At 47.5% G+C, this 14,596-nt stretch overlaps 1 protein-coding gene and 1 pseudogene across 1 annotated transcript in view; one reads left to right on the top strand and one right to left on the bottom strand.

The window, feature by feature from the left end:
- Nucleotides 1-7,475, bottom strand: part of SIPA1L2 (signal induced proliferation associated 1 like 2) — a 195,434-nt gene extending 187,959 nt beyond the window's left edge. Inside the window, 1 exon segment of the mRNA XM_032491815.1 lies at nucleotides 7,336-7,475. The gene's annotated coding sequence lies outside the window, so the exon portion shown is untranslated.
- A 660-nt stretch (nucleotides 7,476-8,135) lies between these two features.
- LOC102504848 lies at nucleotides 8,136-8,774 on the top strand (annotated as a pseudogene).
- The last annotated feature ends 5,822 nt before the right edge of the window (nucleotides 8,775-14,596 follow it).

Genomic DNA, 14,596 nt, shown 5'->3' with positions numbered 1-14,596 from the left:
TTCATCTCTCAGCCTTGCCCATAGCTCCAGTAAGAGTATACACCTTAACACATTACTTTATCAAGAGAGTGATTTTCCCCTCAATTTATGTATTGTGGGCAATCAGTGCTATGGCAGGATGTTCAGATAGGAGACTTCTGCCTGTAAAATTAAAACTGTGCTTTCGGAGCACTTACTGTATTTAAGGCATAAATCAAATTCTTACATACTCTGCAATCCTCAGATTAAAAGCACTAACTTCACTAAAGGTATGCCACCAACTTCTGATGGGTTTTTACAAATCATTATTTCCTGTAGAAATGATCCTGACTGATGGACTGAGCGATATAAGAAAAGGCCACACAGATAACGGTGCACCACCTAGAAATCATTTCTTTTCGGGTACCTTGATTAAGAAGTCCGAGCAGGCTTGTAAGGGAATTGCGGCTTCATCTGAACCCAGTAAGGCTGTGCAGGTGTCAGCTGGGGTCAGACTCTGAAACCTGGGAAAGGCGTAGAGCACACCCTCCCACCCCCGGGGGCCCACCCTCCCCAAACCACACCCCTCTGAGCGGGGCCATCCAGGGTGTGACAGACCAGATGGAACTCCGCTGGGACCCAGAAACTACTTCTCCATCGTTACCTGTTTGATATCAGCGTTCAATTACGGGTCATTTCAAGTGACCCAGAAGAGCTATAAAATGAGGTACAGAAGGCTGTTTAGGTAGATCATTTACAATGGAAATAATCAGAACGTTAAGGTAACACTTAGTTCAACCAAAGCCAAGAGACACGGTTTTCTCATGTTTAAACCCCGGGCTCTCAAGCCTTCCTTTATCAAACACCAGTTTGCGGAAAACCTGTTATCTGGCCAAAAAAACCACAGAAGCGTAGGGAACACAGCAATAAACCAGAAATGCCCTTGGGCCTACAGTGCTTAAAGTCCATCAAGGCAAGATAGGAGATAAACATAAAAATTAGCAGATAATATGATGGCAGGCAGTGCTAAGTGCTGTAGATTAAAACCGCTCAGCATCTGGGGGAGGGTGGGTGGAGAGGGTGCTGGGGCTGGCCCACCACCCCCTCCCATCATCCCTGCACCTCCCGCGAGCTCACCAGAGAGGCTGGGACCCTAGCCTCCCTTGCACCAGACGACCATGTGCTGCAGTTCCAGCCAACAGCACGCAGGGTGAACTGCACTATTAACCTGCACGTTCATAGTTGGTCTTATCTTACTCTTTGGAAGTTTCTAGATGAGCAAATGATTAGTTACATCCTTCTATCCTGATAATGGGTCTGCGGTATGCTGGGTATTGACAGTACGATGCTTCTTAAACAGCTGAGTTCAACAAGAAACGTGGCAAGGAGGATGGTACCCTCCCAAAAAATGGAACCTCAAACCAAGCAACCCATAAGCAATTGGAAGAAAACTGGCCAAAGCACAAACTGTCCTCAGGGAAAAGGACAGATTCAGTAACTAGAGGGCCCCTGAAGGTTAGGGTCTGTCTTAAGCTTCCCTCACAAGACCCTACAGGCCCCCCAGAAATTGTTTCCAAAGAGCCATGAACTCGGACCAGGGAGGGTCGGGCGGGAAGCGGTGGTCTCCTAACCCGGGCCATACATTTGCAAAAGTAACAAGCAAGCCTTTGAGGTGCCAAAGAAAATACTCTAACTTTTACTTATGTTTATTATCACCTTTCTTAAAATTTAGTTATGTTGTATTGTCCATCTCAGCGTGGTAAAGTTATATGCATATGCTAAATCGCACATATACACACGTGTACCAACACAGACAGACACAAGTGTGTATGTGCACAGGTGGGCATTAAACACAGGTGATTCTATGCAGATGGAATGCATGTTGGAAAAAGTTTAGAGACCCTATGACAAAGAAACAATTGTTCTCTGGATTAAGGCATTAAACCCTCCGAACAACAGCATTTGTCCTGCATGAGGAATAAAAAAAAGTGTGTAATTCCCAAAATTCCTTACTAGATACTTCAATACAAACAGGCCTGTATCCCACATCTACTCCTCCTGTTCAACAGGGACACGACGATTATCAAAACATGCCTTGATGACAGTGAAAGCAATCACTATGCAGACCACACCAGCTCCGGGGCCCCAAGCACTGCAGTTAGAGATTTTTTTAGTGTCTACACAACAATGCGTCTCAGCATACCTAATTTTGCATTCACCCAAGAGTTCTTACTTTCCACAGTAACAGTTTTTAACATTGGCTCTTTACCTAGATTTTTTTTTTTAACTTCAGAGTAATTGAATACACAACTAAATAAATAGCCTACTTTGGACTAATCTGATTTTTTAAACAGCTCAATTAACTGGGAGCTGCTTCTGGCAGATTTCGCAACTATGCACAAGTGAAAAACATAAGTAATCGAACTGGTGGCACTCAGCACCCCCCTGATGGCTGAATGCTTATTTGTGAAACAGGAAGAAAAGAGTACTCACTAATCAAAACACTGGAAAATTGGGGAAAGATGATTGTTCTCCTCCCCACCATCTGAAAATAATTCAAACTAAGACAACACCAAACTGCAAAGTAAGTTTAAGACTGGAAAAAAAAAAAAAAAGTCCAACCACCTTCTCTTCTTTTCCACCATCTTTTTAGTGCCTAAGGCCTCCAGAGGCCACAGGGTGGCCCTAGCTTCTCAGTCACTCACTGAACACATACTTCTTAATCTCCAACCCTGCTGAACATGCTTCTCGTTACTAGGGACAGGCTAAAAATGAATTCAGTTCTTAGGCTGATTTGGTCAGTGGAACCAGCAAAGAAGATCTGACGCATTCTTTCAGGACATCTGCGTGGAAAAGGCAGACAGACAGGGGCTAAGAAATTAAGTGCATTTTCGTACTGCACTGGAACCAACAAGAGTGTGACTCCTTGTAAACCTCAAAGGAAGCTTCTCAGAACTCCACTGGTGGTTCAGCTAGTCTAACAATTTTGTCAGCAATGTAGGTGAGACATTTAAAAAGAAGTCTGATCTGGTGTGCAGGCAGCATTTCTTCGGGAGGGCAGGCAAAGGTGCTAGCATCAAACTCCCAAAAGCACCAGGGGAAGAAGCAGCTAAAATAAAGAACAAAGTACAAGAGATGGTAGGTCTGGCAGCAACATCAGGGCAGGAAGGGAATGACAGCATGCTGTTCAGGACCCAGGGGTTCGACTGAATAGGAAACTAACTCGCTGAGTCTGAGAAGAAAAACAAACTTGGACTCTATCCGTGCCAGCAAGACATGCGAGTTAAAGGAAGGGCACCCCCTCCTTGAGGGAAGGGCCTCTACTCTACACAGGTCAAGGTGAGCTGGGAAGACTTCGGCTCTGGGCCCCACCTGGACAGGTATTGTTCAGTGAGTAGTTGAAACATCTCTCCAGAAAGGCTAGTTCTGCAGCTGAACAAGGTGGCAGAATTCAAATAAATCGGTTAGAATTAGATCGCAGTTCTACAGGTAAAAAGCTCCTTCGAGTAGGCAGAAACATCAGAAAGGTGGAACTCTTCACCCCTTCTGAGATCACTGCACAGTACATAAAGGGATCCAAGCATGAGGGAAGGATGAGTTGAGCTGGTCAGGGATTTCCAAACCCTGGTCCTTAGTGATGTTTTCACTGGTCCATGCAAAAGGAAAGAGGGTCTGTGTACAGGTGGGTATACGTGCCTTTGGGGGTAATTTTAACACATGCCCCCTCCGGATAGGAAGAACTTTCCTTAAGTCTGTCTGATAGCATGCATATGTTTCCCTATTTTTTGTTTTTTTGGTGTATTACTGTAACTCGATGAAAGGCATTACTAGTAGACAGTAATTGCTGTTGTTAATTTTCAATATACTTAGGTAACAGCCTCAAACAGTGACCAATGTGACCATCCCTAAAATTTTGATTTTGTTTCTGATTTTTAACTCTACAGGTGGATAAAAACCAACAGTATAGGAACAACCTGAAGGGATAACCACTGGACCTTTGTGGTTCAGGGACGCTATGACAACCAGACTCAACTTACTGCATTCCTTCTTTCCCATCACCCAAGTTGGCTATACAATGTTGCACAGGGGTAAAAAATGTATATATGAATTGGGTTACACTAAATATGAAATCTTCCCAAGAAATGGAACCTCTAATGGGGGTAAGATCTGTCTCCCTTGGACCACTCTTTGGAACCAAAGTTTACGCATCAAGTTCAGAAAGGATCAAAATAAGTCATCTCTGAAGTAATGAAGCATTTCAACTCCTGTCACACTGTGAGCCTTCCTTTAAAAGGGGTCACAGCTAAATGTGACTGGAACAGCAAAGCTACTTCTGAATCACTGACTTCAAGGGAAAACAGGGAAGCTAAAACTCTCATGAATGTTCAGATACAAACTTAGGCCAAAGAGAAAAGGACACACCATTGTGAAAAAAATATAAACTACCCCAATCAGTCATTTTCTTTACTCTAATGCATTTATTTTTAAACATTAAAGAAACCTAAAACTTTGGCACTGAAAGGGATCATGAAAAAACTTTTCCAAACTCGTCTGTGACAGGGAATAGAGGCAGAAAACTCGAGGTTCCTGTCCTCCCACCCAGTGGTCTTTCTAGCCCAACAAAGGAACTAGGTACAGTAATAGACGTAGAAACTCTAGAACACGGTTCCCTATATTCTTTTGGACCATACTTCATATTTCATTAAAGTTCAAAACTGAAAAAAAAAAACAAAAAAACTTTGCTTTTCAGTTAACAATAACAGTCTACATTTTCTTCCAATTCAGCATGTCTTTGAAGGGATTTGTAATCCTAAACCATCGCCGTAAGTACATCACAAGTTCAAAGACTCAATGCCTTCCTCAATCTCAAAAAAAAAAAAAAAACAACCCAAACCTTTACATCTACCAATTATGACTGGGAGGGTAGGGGGCTGAATCAACAGAAAAACAGAGTCCTTTGCAAAGTTTGCAGTAAATGCAACCCCTTTAAACTGGTTTTGATGACCAAATACTTTTAAACCAGTTTCAATTACCAAACAACTGCCCTTTCAGGGTAGCTCACAATTACCTCCTCACTTAGAGGAATAGATAGATTTTCAAAATGAATAACTCAATACCCCCCTTTGCCTCAGGTAGAGTCCCCAAGGTGGACAGGTGTTTACCAAGCTCAGGTATCAGGGAAACCTTCTAAATGCCAGTCCAAACTCCAGACAAACAAAATAAAATAAAACTTGCAAACCCTATTACACTTTAACTACAAAAAGCATCACAAAAGTCAAGTCATGATGCTGACAATTCCCCCACTGCATTCCTTGAAATTAAAGCTCTTTGAGAAAGGCTCATATTTAAAAACATCTAAAGCATTTGATGAAAAATATACACTTAAACCACCTCGGGAAAATCTGCAGTCCATGCTCTAAAGCCAGAAGCTCCACCTCCAGTACCTGGAATTTCTCTCTTGCTTTATTTTCCAGACTAAATGCTTACATTGCTTCTTATCCAAGTTCATTTCACTCCATCTATAGGTAGCATGAGGGTACTGATAAAAGTTGTTTCTAGTTTCATTTCCTACCTCCCAGATGTTTGCAAGAGAGGTGTGTTCCCTCTACACTTTTAGCTATTTGTGAATCCGCTCTAATTAGAACAAATAAATTTAACATACCTTATTTTAAGCTGGGCAAGACACACAATAAATGACAGCTGTAAAGAAGAACTGCGAGATATTTCTCCAGCTTATAAATAAGTTTGCCTACCTAGGCAAGATTTGGACAGGCTGCCATGGTCTTGCTTTAGAGAAAAAGTACTGAAAACACATCATTGAGACCTGGGGCTGCTGCTGCTGAAATAGCCATCCAGAAAGACTACACTTGCTTATGAATAATACTCTTTTATACTTCTCTGAATCAAGCAGTGAAGTTCTAAATGAAGCAGAAAACATCATAAGTAGAAATGTCATAAGAAGAGAATTACAACTCTCACTGTAGAACTTTGAATTTCTCAAGTCAAAACACAAGAACAGCCTTAAATTTGTGACTAAAAACAATAAACCACGTTGTCTCTTGAAATTCATCTTTAGGAATGCCAGAAATCACAGGCTACCTCTTGATATCTGCATAAATACTGTTTTTAGAGGGAAGGTAATATATTTTAAAGAAGCAACAGTTTGGGAGGTTTTTTCCCCCTCCCATTACTAATTGTGAAACTGGAAAGATTACAACCTGGATTGCAGACAGGCAACTTCCAAGAGCGCAGTTTACTAAATGCCTGTCATAAGAAAGCCATCTAGTGTTAACATTTAGAAATGAAAACTGCAGACAAAAGAGGCAAAGAAAAGAAAAAATCTAAGTGACTATTTGAACTTACTGTGCAAACCTATGAGAATCACCAAGATTCTTTGTTTGGTGGGGGAGGGGGGCCGGAGTCCATTCTCATCAAAAACCAGGTCTAAATCTAAACAAAATCTAAAATGTCTACGACTGTATTTTTTACCAAAATCGGGTTTCGGTGACCACAGTTCCGTGACCAACGCACTTGATTTTTCCAGGACTCACGCTGGAGTCATCCTGGGCTGAATTAATTTAACTGAAGCAGGTTAATGATGACAAATATCTCCCAGAGGGGTCATGCCAACTTGTTTTCTCTTCCCGGGAAGCATCGGGCCTCGCTCGCTGATGACGAGCCGAGATTGATTCTCTGGGTTTGCGGCATGGTGGAAAATTAATCTGTAGGTGCTCGTGGGGATACTCCCAGGACCTGGCTAAACTAGCTTCAATAATCGGGGGGGGGGGGGCGGGGGGGCGAGCAGGACCGGGAGCAGAGGACCATGCAGGCAAGGACGCCGGGGGAGCTGGGTGAGCTGGGGGAGCCGGCGGGCTCCGAGGACGGGCGCTCGCCGGCTGCTCGGGACCCTACAAAGAGGGGCGGCGCGCCGGCCAGGGCTCGCGATCGGGGCACACGCCTTCCCGGGGAATAAACCCCGCAGCAAGTTCAGCAAGTGACCCCGCCCGGCGCGCCGGGGAAGCGCGTCGGGCAACCTTTTATCTCTTCTCCCCGGTTAGTCACAGAGGAGTTGCTGCGCGCCCAGAGAGGTCCTCATTAGTGCTCGTGTCAACCAGACGGGAATAACCTTCCAGCCGATCGATAACTTTGAGAGAACGAGCGGAGCGGCGGCGGCTCCTCTTCCACCCTGGGCTCCGGAGCGCGGGGCGCATCTGCCGGCCGGACTCCCGCCCCGCGCCCCCGCCCCGCCGCCAGCTCCCAGGCGCCCCGAAGGGCCGCCCTTCACCCCGGGCGGTCCTCGCCCAGGCCGTCCTCGGACACGACCGGAGGCTCCCGAGCGCACCCGCCTCGCCTCCCGTCGCTCGCCACGACACGCACCTCGGAGACGCAGTCCGCCGGGACCTGCTACAGCCCGCGAGCCCGCGGCGGCGCAAACCGGGGCCGCCGCCTCGCTGCCCGCCGCTGCCCGGGGCTGCCCATCGGCCCCGACCCTGCCCGCGCCGGGCTCCGGCGGGAGGCGGCCGGACCCTCTGGCTGCGGCTGGAGCGGTCTCCTTCGCGCGTGCTTGCGCGGCCCTGTCTTTTTCTCTTCGCTGCTCCTTCTCCTCCTCCTCCTCCTCCTCCTCCCTCTTCCTCCTCCTTCTTCCTCCTCCCTCTCCTCCTCCTCCTCCCTTTCTCCGTACTTCCTCTCCTTCTCCCCTCTCCTCCTCCCTCCCTCCCTGCTTTCCCTCCCCCCTCCCTCTCCTCATCCTCCCTTTTCCACCTCCTTCCTTCCCCCTCTTCCCCTCCCCCTCGTTCTTTTCTCCTCCCTTCCCCGCCTCCGCCTCCTCCGCTTCATCCTTTCTCTTTCCTGCCCCCGCGCGCTGGAGCGGCGCGTCCCGGAGGGGCTCGGCTCTCTCCCTGCAGAGGGGGCTGCGGGGTGCGCGGCGCCGGCGACCTCAGGGAGTTGCAGCCTACCTGGGCCCGCAGTCCCGGGAAAGCTGTCGCCGTCCTCCTCGGGACTCGTTTTCGCCCCTCTGGCACCAATAAGTTAAAAACCCCGAATCTGTTGCAGTGATGTCGTAATCTGCGTCTTACTGTGTTACCAGCGACAGTTGCCGAAAATTCTTACTGAGCAAGACATGATCTTTTTTTTAATTCCTAAAATTTGAAAAATGTGATTCTTAACTGGGGAAATACATGTGTCGCGGGGGCCGCATGTGGCGCCAACCAAACCTGGCGCCGTTTGGCCCCGCAGACTGAACACAACACAGAAGCGACGTACCATCTGCTCTGCCCCTGCTGCTTCGGCCTTACCGGTGCTGGTCCTCTCTAAGGTCACTGTACTGAGGAAGTCCTGAACTTCCTTTGTAGTTGACGATAACGCTGAAGGCTGCAAGACCACCAAAGGGCTGTTTTGCTTCTTAAGAAACTTAAGGCCTGAAATAATATCAAGATGGACTGTGCCTCTGAGCGAATGAGACGGGCACCGGGGAAGTGAGAAACCGCGGTGGTGTATGCACAGCAGGGAGCCCTGCATCCTCTAGAACGAGGACGACCTTATCCAGGCCTTAAGGAACATCCCCTTGGCCCCTAATTCTCCTTTCCCTTTAAAAAGAATTACTCTGCTCAATGTGCGCAAACTGAACATTTTGAAACTTGCTCCTAGTCGGGGCGGGGGTGGGGGTGTTTTATATTTGCTTTCTGCAAGTAAAGATGCTCTGTATGGCTCTTGGAGGAAAACTGCCTCCTTCAAGGGTAGACTACAACCTTCCCATGCACAAGATGCTCAACACAGACCTTGGCAGCATCTTAAAAAAATCCAGAGCACCAAGCTAGAGGAGTCATCGCAGCGTCCTGAAGAAGAATCCACTGGGGGGGAAAAAAACCTTAGAATCCTGCTGAATCTCACTAAACCCACGTGCAAAAACCAGGAGCCTGGGCACCTCCAGTCTTCCACAAACTCCTGGTAGATAGGGGGAGGAGCCACGGTAGAAGCCAGATCAGAGGAAGAGGGTTTCCAGGCAAAAGCCTGTGATAGGGAAGAAAGGAAAGAAGGCTGTTTGGCATCTTAATGCAGAAGTAGCCGGGGGGCAAGGGGGGGGCGGGGAGGCTGCCGCTACCTAGAAACCAGCCACAGGAAAGCCCGCGGGGGGGGGGGGGGAGGGAACCCTATAGAAGAGAAAGGAACCAGCTGCATAAACTTAGATGTGTTATCCCATGAAGGTCAAATCATTTTGGACAGCTTCATTTTGAATAAAGACCTGATCAAAGAGGCAGTAAGGAAAAAAAAAATACGACACACTCCCCCGAGCCTGGCTCCGCGCCGCCCCCTGGCGCAGCCGCGTCCCCCCCGTCCTCCACTCTCCGGGGTGGGGACAAACACGCCCGCCGGCGCTCGGTCCCCGCGCGGCGGAAGCCTGAGTGTCGTTGCCGGCGGACGGCAAAGCTGCCCGGCGCTGCGCAGGGACTTGCCCCAAGGGGCCGCAGGATCCCTGCCCCGCTGTGTTCACTGCAAGACGGCGCGAGAGACGAGCCCTAAGGGGTGTTGGCCCTCGAGGGCGCCCTGGGTCGCCCGGCGGTGCCCCTGCCCCCAGGCGCTGGGATGGGAGGATGCAGACAGCAACGCTGAGGAGGTCAGGAGGGGCCAGCCCGCAGGAACGCTGGGGAAAACAAACCTTTCGGAGTCCCGAAGGAGGCTGGGCGAGGGCCAGAAGTCCAGGCGCCCCCGGGCCCGCCCACCCCCCTCCAGGCAGCCCGCCACCCAAGGGACAAAAGCTTTTGGATCTTTATCTTAACGAGAAAATGACCTTTTATGTATCTACCTTTTCAACTTTCCTAAGAGATGTTGATCGCCCAGGTGGAAGCTTTTACCTGAAACTATTCATGTTAATTGCCTGACACTTGAATTGGTTTGCTGAAAGATGAAATGCCTCTCACGTGACTTTATTGAGCTATACTGGAGTTGGACGCTGCCCAAAGGGTTCAGTGAGAGTCACAACCTCCTAGCAGGAACAGACTGGCTTAGGCAGACTCTAACTTACCTTCCAGCCCCACCGTTGGATCTCGAGAGCGGGTTTTACCGTGGGAGAGCTGCTCCGGCTGTGCTTCCTGACACTGGATCACAGTTTTTCAGTTCCTTCTTTCCTGGAGGCAGAATTCTTCCTGGAGAGATAATGTTGCCTGTATTTCCCTATCACAAACACTCCCTAGAACATACCCTGTGAAAAGTGAGAGGCGGTCCCTCCCATGCTATCTGTGATCTAATCCGTGCAAACCTTGGACAGTCTTTTACATCTCTTGGTATAATATGGGTATACAGTAAAAGACGCTGGAGAGCAATACTATGACACGGCAAAACTCCTAAGTTCTCCTGGTTTTGGTGGGCTTCCCAAAGGTCACCTCATTAACAGCACTTACCAAGATGGTCGTCTATTCACTCAACAAACATGTATGGTGACCCTGTGAAGGTGCTCAGTGCTGGGGATTTAAAAATGGATGGGACATAGGCCCTGTTCCTCATCATCTCACCATCTCACGTGTGCCCACCCCCATCCATGGCAGATGCTGGACTACAGGTATGACAAAATCCCACAGGAGTGGCCGGGGAGGGACACTTCCTGTGGAAGCTGAGGGAGGACGGACTTCCCTTCCAAGTACGCAATCATCACAGTGCTTCTCACACTTCACATAATTGCACATTTCATTGTCTTTCCCACTATTCTATAAGGACCGCGAGGAAAAGAATCACGTCTCCCTCAGCGTTTGGACTCCTAAGGCAAGTGACTACTTGAGTCCATGGGTTGTCACCAAGGTGACTGCTGCTGCTGTCAGGTAGAGGAGGAAGCTCTGATGTGTCCCTTAATGTCCATAACGACCTAATAAGGAAGTCTGGCCAGACCCTCTCAGGGACGATGTTGGCCACAGTGACCTCTCTCTCCACCTTACCATCCCTCTTCTTGGGTTTTGCAACTAAAATTGGAAAAGCCGAAGCCCTCTGGCCACTACCGAAGTTGGGAGCAGATTTTAAATGCTGGTCATTGACAGTGCGGAGGAAACGGTGGCGTCCGCTTATGACAGTCCTTGAGAGTTTCCGTCATCCCCAGAACCACAGGTCACAGGCGGCCTTCCCTCATTAGAAAGTTTCGGGCCTCAGCAAACATGACTGAGGCCCTCCACCTTGCCTGGCCCATGCTGGAAGGTGGTTTTTCCAGCTCAGGGCCAGACCTACAAGGTATCTGCCTTCTGGCAAGCTGTGAGGTCTTCAGGAGACCAAGTTCAGGAACGATCTGGGACCTACTTCACATCTTCTGCAAATCCTATTAGATGTAGTGCGTGTGTCCCTCCTCGCTGGTCTTTCCGGCAGCCCTCTGGGTCCTTGCCTTTTCAGGGAAGGCGAACTTAGGGCAGACACTTTAGAACTGCAGTGCCTGTTAAGAGTTCATCATTTGAGCCTTAGACTATCTTACTGGAAAAAAAAAATCTTTTTTTCTATTAAAGCTATATATTTCCCTGAAGTTTTAAAGGAGGATATCAACTCTGAAGTGTGACAATGTATTTGCCTGAAACCTAGGGTGAACTCTCTTGCATTTGAATCTCCTCACCTTCACCTTCCCTCAGGTCAAAACTTCCTTGTTCTCGAAGCATCACTTTCTGGCTCTCAAGCCTTTTTTTCCTCCTGTGAATTTCACCATGCTCCAGGAGTTCCTAACGAAACAGACTCAAGGGAGTCATGCTCCTTAAAATTCTGAATCGGCACATGAACTCCCTCTGAAATAACTCCAGCACCCATCTTACCTATCTTTCTCTGAAAGGTGTAAGGATGCGCAGAGTTCAAAGACATACCAGCTGTCTGCCCCGTTCCAAGATTCTGAGCTTGCTCGCTGACCTTGGCTGGCATTTGCAACTATTTACCTCTGAACTGAACAGAACAGGAGTTTTATTTCCTTGACACAGTACAGAAAGATTCAGCTGATATGCACAGCCTGTAATAAACCTGAATGGCTAAGCCAAAAGGGTTTAGACTCCCACCCTCATCTCCTCTTTCCCTTTTCTACAATCAACTCTCTCATTTCAAGGATTTCTTTTGCCATATGAATATTCATAATTTGCAACAACTGTGTGTTGATTGCATGCTAGTTCAGAGCTCTGTGTTAGACTCTGAGGACCCAAAGGGCTGTACACCAGAGCCTGTGAATTTCATGACCAGGAACAGAACTTAGGAACGGGTGCTTGAGGACCACCAATGATTGGTGTCCCCAGGGAGAGTAGGAGAGTCAGCTGTCTGCAGGCAATGCTTGGGCCAAGCTGGGAAGGTTTCGCCAAGGGTATCAGACTGGCCGGGCAAGTAAGAGAGAAGGGAGCATAATGTAAGAGTTATTTAATATTGTGCTAAATGCTACATGATCTCCATAGGAGCCAAGAAGAAACCCAACTAATAATTTTTTAAAAAAACTCTCAATTCTGCAAGTATAATGGAGGCCTATTGTGTTCTGCCCTGCAGGATACAGAGAAAGATTATTACATAGAAATAAGACCATCCTTAAAGAAGGACTAGAGACCTGAGCTGGGATTTTTACACAGGAAATAATGCAGCTAACAGTGCAGAGGCAAGAGATGAGCAATGTAACGTTGTACGCACACTCACCGTGGACAGCTGGAAAGGCAGCACTGGACAGAGTGATCAAAGACCAGTGATCAATGTCCTTCCCATGTTGGGCTTCTCTGTAAGGTTCCCAATCCAGTGTATCTCCAAGAATCTTCCAAGAGAGATGGCTTATTTCTTTTATGATGATCCAGACTTGGCCATACTTGTTCTCATGTCTACCCCCTACCTTCTCTAAGCCAGACCCACAGCTTAATGACAGGCACAGAGTTTACTACCCATAAAACTGTCTTCTGCTTTTGCCCTCGGCTCGGTAGCCCCAACAGCAGATCTTAGGAGCTCTCACACTGTGATGTCAGACAACCCTGCCTCTGAATCTGGTTTGCAAACTTCTTAGATACAGGAGTATAGACAAGTCATATCTCAAAGTTCCTTGTTCCTTATCTGGAAAACAGGAGCCTTCAGACCTCAGAAGGTTGCCGTGATGATTCCATATGATTTGGGGTCTGAAGTGCTGAGCACTGTGGCTCACACTCAGTGAGGGCAGAAAACACAGCAGATCACCAGTGTTTACCATTTCCTCTTCCCATGCAGGGTGGGCCCTGGGATTTTACTTCCAGTCCCTCACATAGGACCTCGCATGCGGTAGGGGCCTGACACATACCTGATGAATGAATGAAGGGACGGATGGGTGGATTACACTGAGACGAAGTCCTGTGTTTTTGTTTTTTTTTTTTTTTCAATTTTCTACCATAGGAGGTTTAAAGTTTATATCTTAATCCTCTAAATTTTATTCGTAGTTGGACTTACAGTATTCTTTAAGCAGTGTTTTTGGTTCTACTTTTAAGAAATAACGAAGTAATGATCAGAATGATAACATTAAGTTGCACTGATCTAAAAACAGCTGCTGTTCTCCACCACTAGGTGGCGTCTATCAATAATAATGCCAAGAAGCAGGGAGCCTACTCTGCTGGTAATAATTCTAAAATTAACACAGAAAAGACGCGCGCACACACACACACACACACCACATATTTACCTTTTAAATATGATTTCTTTGTAACGTTAGTTATGGATTTAGAGCTGCCTACAGTTTGGCAAATCTCATTTTAAGTCTCCTGTAACCACATTTTTAGTTATTAAACTGGAAGCAGCCTCAGTGTGAAGACATTTCATAGTACCTGCTGACTGCTCTCCAGATCCTTGTGTCCTGTTGATAGGACAACTTACCCCCAGGTTACAAAGTTAGAGAAAGTTAGGGGGAGGGTGTAGCTCAGTGGTAGAGTGCGTGCCTAGCATGCACAAGATCCTGGGTTCAATCCCCAGGACCTCCACTAAAATAAATAAATTAAAACCTAACTACAACCCCCCACCCCCAAAACGTTAGAAAAAGTTGAAAGCCTAGGGAAAAAATAAAAAGGCAGACAGACCCTTCATCATCCCTTCATCCCTTCATTCATTCGACAACTTGGGGTCAGGTTCCTAGGGACCGTCAGTCTTGTACAAGGCACTGAGGTTACCTTGGTAAATAAGACTGACCTTAAGGACGTGCCTGCTGTCCCATAAAGGAAGACCATCAGACACATCTCAACACACCTAAAGCCGAATCCATCAGTTTTCCCCAAAGGCAGGCTCCTCTTGCTACCCTTATTAGCACCTGTGTCACAGTGGTGTCACTCTGCTAACAGTAGACACCGTAGGGTCTCCTTGGGTCCCACCCTTTCTCTGCCTTCCATGATCCAACATGGAAGTATTCTGGTTTCCCCCAAAGGTCTCTCACACCAGCCTCCTCTGCCCTTCCAGTGTCACCACCCCCTCTGAGGTGCTTTTCGCCTCAAGTGTAGACAACTCTCCTCAATGAGTTCTTTGCTTTCTGCCCCTCAACTTTCCCAATCGCCAGATACACACTAATTTTAGTACATAGATTTCCAGCTCAAAATCCTCTGGATAATGTCCAAATCCCCTCCCCTTACTAACATGTAGACCTTCCACAATCTGGCTCCGACATGAGCTTCCTGGACCTCCTGGCAATATTTCTCCTCCTTGGAACACTCAC

The sequence above is a fragment of the Camelus ferus genome, chromosome 11 (assembly GCF_009834535.1).
Source record: "Camelus ferus isolate YT-003-E chromosome 11, BCGSAC_Cfer_1.0, whole genome shotgun sequence".
Taxonomy (NCBI): Eukaryota; Metazoa; Chordata; class Mammalia; order Artiodactyla; family Camelidae; genus Camelus; species Camelus ferus.
Note: the sequence above shows the minus strand (reverse complement) of the source record. Positions and strands in the feature narration are given on the sequence as shown.